This window comes from Pyxicephalus adspersus, chromosome 7 (genome assembly GCF_032062135.1).
Source record: "Pyxicephalus adspersus chromosome 7, UCB_Pads_2.0, whole genome shotgun sequence".
NCBI classification, from domain to species: domain Eukaryota; kingdom Metazoa; phylum Chordata; class Amphibia; order Anura; family Pyxicephalidae; genus Pyxicephalus; species Pyxicephalus adspersus.
Window position 1 is genome coordinate 16,051,717 of NC_092864.1, and position 8,586 is coordinate 16,060,302.

General features: G+C 36.2%; 1 protein-coding gene across 5 annotated transcripts in view; it reads left to right on the forward strand.

Annotated features, from left to right (window-relative positions):
- Nucleotides 1-8,586, forward strand: part of GLIS2 (GLIS family zinc finger 2) — a 56,655-nt gene that overhangs the window by 12,797 nt on the left and 35,272 nt on the right. Inside the window, exon 4 of one of the 5 annotated variants that reach the window (XM_072417621.1) lies at nt 7,619-7,804. The exons of 3 other annotated variants lie outside the window; for them this stretch is intronic. The gene's annotated coding sequence lies outside the window, so the exon portion shown is untranslated. One more of the 5 variants, XM_072417624.1, reaches the window with a different exon arrangement.

Consider the following 8,586-nt stretch of genomic DNA (forward strand, 5'->3'; position numbering starts at 1 on the left):
GCTCTGTGAATGGTGATGTCATAGCAATCAAGTGGCGCACACCTGCTTCCTGCTCTGTGCACATCTACAGTCCATAACAGGGCAAATTGAACCTTTAGTGCTTGATCTTTTTTTGGTAAGTGCTACATTTTTATCTCGCATTATACTAACTCAGAAAATTGGTTCATTTATAGTTAGATTGGCTGCAATTGTTGTTTTAATACGTTTTTTTGGACTGGTTGCAACATTGCAAACTAATTCATATCAAGCTGTATATATACTAATTAGCACTTTATAATATATCATCTCATCACACAATAGTATGAATGTAAAAAAAAAAGGTTAGCATTTTACTTCTGATTCAAATTTTATTATAGTTTGGCCCTAGAGAAATCAAATATTTGAAAAAAAAAGATTGTTGGCAAAGATGTTTTAATGCATGTATCAAGGAACATTTAGTGATTTCACTTGTGTGTGTGTATGTCAAAATACATTTAAATGTATATAAATACACATGTATTTTCATTATTACTATTTTAACTGAACTGCTTTGGGGGGGGGGGGAATTAATCAAGTAAGTTTGCTTGGATACGGATAATTTTGGATCTGATTCAAATTTGATTATAGTTTGACCTTAGAGAAATAAAATATTTGAAAAAAAATTGTTGACAAAGATGGTATAATACATGTATCAAGGAGCATTTAGTGATTTCACTAGTCTATGTGTATGTCAAAATAAATACATATGTATTTTAAATATTACTATTTTAACTGGACTGGTTTTGTGAGGGGGGGGGGATTAATTTAAGTAAGTTTGCTTGGATGGTATGCATTGATGTGACTTTTTGTAATCTTCATTATTGTTAGCTTCATCTTTTGCTGCAATGTTTTTGTGCCTGCTTTCTAATTAAGGTTTCTGTTGTTTAGCAGTTCTTCAGCAATGTTTTTTCTATTCATTCACAAATAATTAGTACAAATGTATGCATGGTTTCCACTCCAAACTGCTACGTGACCCCCTTGTTGCCTTTGTCCTATTCTCAAAGTCAAATTGTCACATATTGCTATTTGAATGTATTATCTACATATTCCTTTTATGAATAAATTGTCATGGTTTTTATTTCTTTTATTTAGTTTAATAGTCTAACATTTGCTGAATAAGCTGTGGTTTTCCCTTAACATTGTTTTTTCCTCATGTTGATTTGGTGCCATTGTTCTACAGAACTCCTGTGTTCATTTGTAGTAGTGTTATAGGTTTGTTGTCATTGTGCTGTGCTGCCTGATCTTAGCCCTATTGGATACAAACACACTTCCACTTCCTTGCCAAACTGGTTGTCAATTAGTTGTCCAGCTGAGTTGCATACTCATTCTAACACACCTGATGGTGATCCAGGTTGCCAAGTACAACATTAAACCACATTGATTGCCAAGCTCACAAGCAGGGTCAAGCACTCTTAGAAATTAACAGATGTTCTATGGTTGCTCAACTTAATTTTGCTCATTAAATACTGGATTGTATGCATTATTTAGGTGTTTACACAATTCAAATAGTACTAGTATATAAAACGTCCAGGGACAAATCCACTTTGTGCCAAACATTTTCTTGCTTTTACAGCCTTTTAGGGTGTTTATGCAGGTTTGAATGCCATTTTAGACCTTGGCCCACTATATATTTACTTACTCACCTCAGCTTGGTAGTGGAAGCACATAAAGGTGGATTTTAACCATAAGCAATATCCTCCATGAATGTTCCTTTGAGCCAAGCTCATGAGATCAGAAATCATAGGAAGAAATAGGCAATCTTTTCAATTTGAAGCATGTGAAGCAATATGCCAAAAAACCCTATTTGCCTATTTCTCTTTTATATGTACACACATAAATGCATATATATATATATATATATATATATATATATATATATATATATACACATATATACACACATGAGTGCACATGAAGCAAAACAAACCATATACACCTAAAAAGAAAAACTTACCCGAATGAGGATCCTTCTTTGCAAAAGTGGCCGGCGCGTTTTTCAACTGATAGAACACAGTTCATGCGCACATAGCGGGTCCGCATTGGCGGACAACAATGCGCATCAAAAACCTGAGTTTTGGCACACAACAATGCGCATTAAACAACTGAGTTTTAATTGGACAATTGTGCTGTTTTTAGCCTTTTAACAATTCATAGAAAGGAGCTGCTTAAAAACAATCACAATTTACTTTAGTAAATTGTAAGTCTGTTGGATCACCCAAGTTTAAAAGAACCTGGGAGATTGTAAAGGAGATCACATAAAAACAAACCAAAAAAAAAACTGCAAAAATTTTAAAACAACCTTAATAAACACATTTTCTAAAAGGTCACATTACAAAGATCACAAAGACACCACAAAATTTACATTACAAAATAAAATAAATAAATAAATACACACAAACACATGTATCCCCACACTTCCATATCAAGCCAAATTAGTTAAAAAATGGCCCAAGAATTATTGCATTCAAAAATACTTACCAAACCAATATGCAAGTTGGACCTATCAAGGGTGAAAAACTGGATTAGAAAATGTTTATGCAGAACAAACAGGTGGTAATAAAGACATATTGCAATAAAACAATATGGCTACAAACACAATAACATAGCATGGACATTGAAACATTCAAAGTTTAAAAAACAAAAGTAGCTATTGTGCTAAATGGTAAGCAAAGTATGAAATGTAGCAACATACATAAGGATAACACACCAAACAAGAGGAAAAAAAAAAAGACAAAAGGAAAAAGCAAGGTAGACAACACCCTTATGTATGAACATCTTTATGCGCACAGCTTCTACAAATTTGGGACGTAATTGGGACGTGCGCAGTCCATGAAACTTGGCTGTTTGTTTTTTTTTTCAGTTGGACATTCCATAATCATTTATTGATATGATCCTTTAGATTTGTACACCAGTGAACAGCTATCTAATAAAAAAAATAAATTAAAACAAAGTAGAGGAGGAGGCGTTATTGATATATATATATATATATATATATATATATATATATATATATATATATATTAATATATATATATATATATAAGCAAACAAGAACGTGGGTGGATGATCCAGTCCGCTGGCAAGGGAAAGATTGACTCTAGCAAGCTCGCTAGTGTCAAGCTTCCGCAGAGGCGCGCCTCGAAGCGTACATTCAATTTAGTTGATAAATGCCGGGAGAATACGCCAGCGTATTCTTGACGGCTGAAAATTCGTTGATAAATAGGTTAGAGGGGTTCGATGCCGGATCATGAATACTTCCAATTTAGCTTGATAAATCAGGGCAAATGTAACTCCTACAAATATCATTGGGGTTACATCATCTGTGACTGCCCAGCTCAGCAAAACCTGGAAAATAGAATGAAAGAATGCTAGAGTACATCAATGTAGGAGGTAGGCTATGGCGAAATCTCACTCCCACATACCAAGTTTACTTCCGCTTTAAGACAATAGATTAGTATGTCCATGACCTGCACCCTCTAGTGGATTCTCTGTGTAAGTATTTGTAAAATTCAAGCAGGTGACTACCAAGTTTGCACTGGCGTATTCTCCCGGCATTTATCAACTGAAAAGATCTGGCACTTCAATGTCCATTTTGTAATTAAGAAGTCAATGTAAATGCTATGTTATTGTGTTTGTAGCCATATTGTTTCATTGCAATAACATGTCTTTATTACCACCTTAAAATGTTTGTTCTCCATAAATATTTTCTATTTCAGTTTTCCACCCTTGATAGGTCGAAATTGCAAATCAGTTTGGTAAGTATTTTTTGAATGCAGCATTTCTTGAGCCATTTTTAAACTATTTTGGCTTTTTATGGAAGTGTGGGTTTACATGTGTTTGGTGTTTGTGTGTATTTACTTATTTTTTTATTTTGTTGTGTAAATTTAGTGGTGTCCGTCTGGTCTTTTAATGTGACCCTTTCGAAAATGTGTCTAATTTATTGTTTTAAAAAAATTTGTAGTATTTTTTTGTTGTTGTTTGTTTTTGTGATCTCTTTTATAATCTCCCAGGATCTTTTAACCTTGGATGATCCAACAGACCTACAATTTAACAAGTCAATTGTGATTGTTTTTAAGCAGTTCCTTTCTATGAATTGTTAAAAGGCTAAAAACAGCACAATTGTCTAATTAAAATTAAGTTGTTTGATGTGTGTTACTCAGGTGTTTGATATGCATTGTTGTGCGCCAATGCAGACCCGCTATGTGCGCATAAACTGTGTTTTATCAGTTGAAAAACGCGCCGACAACTTTTGCAGAGAAGGATCCTCATTTGGGTAGGTTTTTCTTTTTAGGTGTATATTGTTTGTTTTGCTTCATGTGCACTCATGTATTTACATACATGCATATATGTATGCATTTATATGTGTGTACATATATTAATATTATTATTATTATTATTATTATTAATAATAATAAACAGGATTTATATAGCGCCAACATATTACGCAGCACTGAACATTAAAAAGGGATTGCAATTGACAGCCTAATACAGACAGTGATACAGGAGGAGAGGACCCTGCCCCGAAGAGCTTACAATCTAGTAGGTGAGGGAATTTCACACACAATAGGATGGGAGATATGTAGTGGTGGGAAGAAGTGGTGTTTTCAAAAGACAGAAGAAGACGGGTAGGCAAGTTTGAAAAAATGGGTTTTGAGCGCTCTTTTAAATGAGCAGAAAGTAGGAGCAAGCTGAATAGGACGAGGAAGACCATTCCAGAGAGTTGGGGCAGCTCTAGAGAAGTCTTGTAACCGTGCGTGTGATGTGGTTATGAGTGAGGAAGTCATTAGTAAGTCATTGGAGAAGTGAAGAGAGCGGCTAGGGGAGTATTTTTTTACCAGGTCAGAAATGTAAGTGGGACAAGAACTGTGTAGGGATTTGAAGGCAAAGCACAGGAGATGAATTTGATTCTAAGGTGAAATGGAAGCCAATGAAGTGAACTACAAAGAGATGCAGCGGAAGAGGAGCGGAGGGAAGAATGGATGAGTCTGGCTGCAGCATTCATAATAGATTGTAGAGGAGAGAGTCGTGTTAGTGGAATACCAGAGAGGAGGAGGTTACAGTAGTCCAGACGAGAGATGATAAGAGCGTGTACAAGGAGTTTGGTGGTCTCAGGGGACAGGTAGGGGCGGATTTTGGCGATGTTGCGTAGGTGAAAGTGACAGGACCTGGAAATGTTCTGAATATGGGGGGTAAATGAGAGGGCCGAGTCAAAGGTGACACCAAGACAACGTGCCTGAGGGGAGGGCCGAATAACAGTGTTGTTAACAGTTAGATATATGTCAGGGGGGGATTTGGAATTTGAGGGGGGAATGATGATGAGTTCTGTTTTATCCAGGTTGAGTTTCAGGAATCGGTCAGACATCCATGATGAGATGGCTGACAGGCAGCATGAGACCTTATCCAGGACTGAGGGAGACAGGTCAGGGGTAGACAGAAAGATTTGAGTGTCATCAGCATACAGATGGTACTGTAAGCCAAAGGAGGATATGAGACTACCGAGAGAGGAGGTGTACAGAGAAAAGAGGACCGGTCTAAGAACTGACCCTTGGGGAACACCAACAGGGAGGAGAGTGGGAGAGGAGTTACCATTGAAAGAAACTTGAAAGCAGTGTCACTGATAGCAATGGAGTGCATGATTTGTATTAGAAGGGGGTGATCAACAGTGTCAAAAGAAAGATCAAGAGAAGGAGCAGGGAAAAGTTGCCTTGAGACTTAGCTCTGATGAAGTCATTGGCCACTTTAGTAAGGGCTGTTGCAAGGAGAGAGTTGATGCTCAGGTAATTGGTGAGTCTTTTTTAAATAAGGTGTTCAAGAAGTTTAGAGACATATGGGGGAAGGGGGATAGGATGGTAGTTCTAGGGTAGGGAGGGGTCCAGTGAGGGTTTCTATAGGGAGAATTATGGCATGTTTGAAAGCTGAGGGGTATTTACCAGTAGAAGAGGAGAGGTTGAATAGTTCGGTCAGGGAAGGGAAGGGATACATATGTATTTATTTTGACATACACATAGAGTAGTGAAATCACTAAATGCTCCTTGATACATGTATTATACCATCTTTGTCAACAATTTTTTTTCAAATATTTTATTTCTCTAAGGTCAAACTATAATCAAATTTGAATCAGATCCAAAATTATTTTTTTTACATTCATACTTTTATATGATGAGATGACATTTTATAAAGTGCTAATTAGTATATATACAGCTTGATATGAATTAGTTTGCAGTGTTGCAACCAGTAAAACATAATAAAACAATTGCAGCCAATCTAACTATACAGTAAATGAAGCAATTTTCTGAATTGAAGTTTAGCACTTACCAAAAAAACAAAACAAGCACTAAAGATTCAAATTCACCTGTAATGGACTGTAGATGTGCACAGAACAGGTGTGCCCTAATTGATTGCTATGACATCATCATTGACAGAGCTTAACAGATCCACCTCAGTCACACAGCTAAAAATTATTCACCTTAATTGGAGAATTCTTGATGCCACTGCTCATTTATATATTTATATAAAAATACCCGGTGATCCTGTAAGGTGGCAACGTAGATACCCTGTAGTGAAATCACTGCAAGGTTGTCACAGTTCCGCACTGTGCAGTGGCGGAAAAGAGGTCTCATCACTAAGAACAGCTCTAAATGCCAGTGAGCGCTGGACACAAATTGGAGCAACTATTAAAAGAATAGAGAGCTGAAAATAAAAAAATACAAAAACTAAATATGAGCAACCTATATCAGAAACATAACTATGTAACAACATAAAAAAAGGTATATACAAAAATAGTATATACAATCATGTAAAATATATATAAAGGCTATTGTAAAATGAATAGACTCATTCACACTATACAATGTTGCTGTGCAGTTTAATGCAATACATATAGTGCCATATATGCCATACACAAGGACATTGCTTAGAGCAGTGGTCGCCAACCAGTGAGAAAATTTTGGTGGTGGAAAAATTTGAACATTATTTGCAGGCTTTAAGTTTTATTAAAAGTAAAACAAAAATAATATGCTAATAAATTATTATATTCTGAATGACAATTTTCACCTTTATATTGTACTAAATTCACGAACGGTACCAGAGATGGAAAAACAAGGGAGGAGCAGCGTGACGTCAGTGTAGCCTTAAGTTGTATGAGGCAATCGTTGCTGAGTCGTACGCTTCAGTATTGTTTCCACCATTACAGCAGTCACCCCGCTCAGCGAATACAGACTCTCATCCCATTGTTTTATTTTATTTGTTTATTTCTCAGATGATCTTTTAGGTAAGTATGGCCTTAACTGTGTATTTTCTTTAACTGTTATATTTTATGGCATCAAATAGTTTGACTTTGATAACTATCATTTGTTGTTTGGTCTTAGATTGGAATGAAATAAACCAATAATGAGTGAGAGAAAGCAAACAAATATTTTGTATTTCTTTAGTAATGGCAAAGATAATACAACTAATGATAATAGTAACAATAGTAATACTTCACTGTGAGCTGATCAATGAATCAGAGCCTCCACAGTCCTCGTCAGGCACCATTAGGAACATCATTATTTTACAAATGTATTTATCTTTTAAAAAAAAAAATCATAATATTGGTCCGCAGGATTTAAAATGATGAATTTAGTGGTCCGTGAGGCCTGAAAGATTGTCGACACCAAGACAACGTGCCTGAGGGGAGGGCCGAATCAGGGCAAGTGACAGGAGAAGGAGAGGACCCTGCTCCGAAGAATTTACAATCTATGCATTTCTGTGTCTGCTGCAGAATAGAAGGAACTTCCAGAGATCACTAGTAAGATGAAGCCCTTGACACTGTCAGTTGCATGGGCCAAGTGACAAATTCTCTTTTACAAGTCATGCCTTTACCTACTAATAATAACCTTTGCCATGTTGTGCCACAGCTCCAATCATCTATTGGTGCTAGGTATGGTGTGCTTTGTGTTTTTCTCCTCTTACTCCTCAGGATGCAGTGCTCCCTCTTGGGTGGCCAATCACCAGCCACAAACACTGTCATGTGGCAGAGAGAAAAAGATTATTACCTCCCAGGTAAGTTCTGACACAGACCAATCCAAAAATTTCACAGGACTCCAACAAGTGAAGGTATTGGTATATGTATGTGGAAGAGGTGGTATTGGTGGTGGTGGTGGTGGTGGGGTTACAATATCAAGAGAACCTGTTACATGGACCTGAATGGGGCTGAATTCAGGACAATATTATGTCCCAGGACACAAGGATTCCTAATAAATTTTTTATAATACTTCTCAAATACTAATCACTCTTGCCTTCACTTCTCTTTTACCTTCATCTACCTCCATATATAATATAAAAAAATATAATGTATATTTTTACTAGCATGTGATAAACATTATGTAATTACGTTATTCCTTCTGCTTTGCTGTTATGTCAGTTTATACAACACATAGGTGTTATATGCACATATTTGTCTAATATGTCTGTGATAAGTTTTTGTTTGTGTTACCTGTTTAGGCAAGTGTTCTGTGTTTGTGCTTGAGGAATGGTTCTGCAGCTTTGTTTATTTGCTTATGTACCCAGTGCTTATTGCAAGAGTAAATG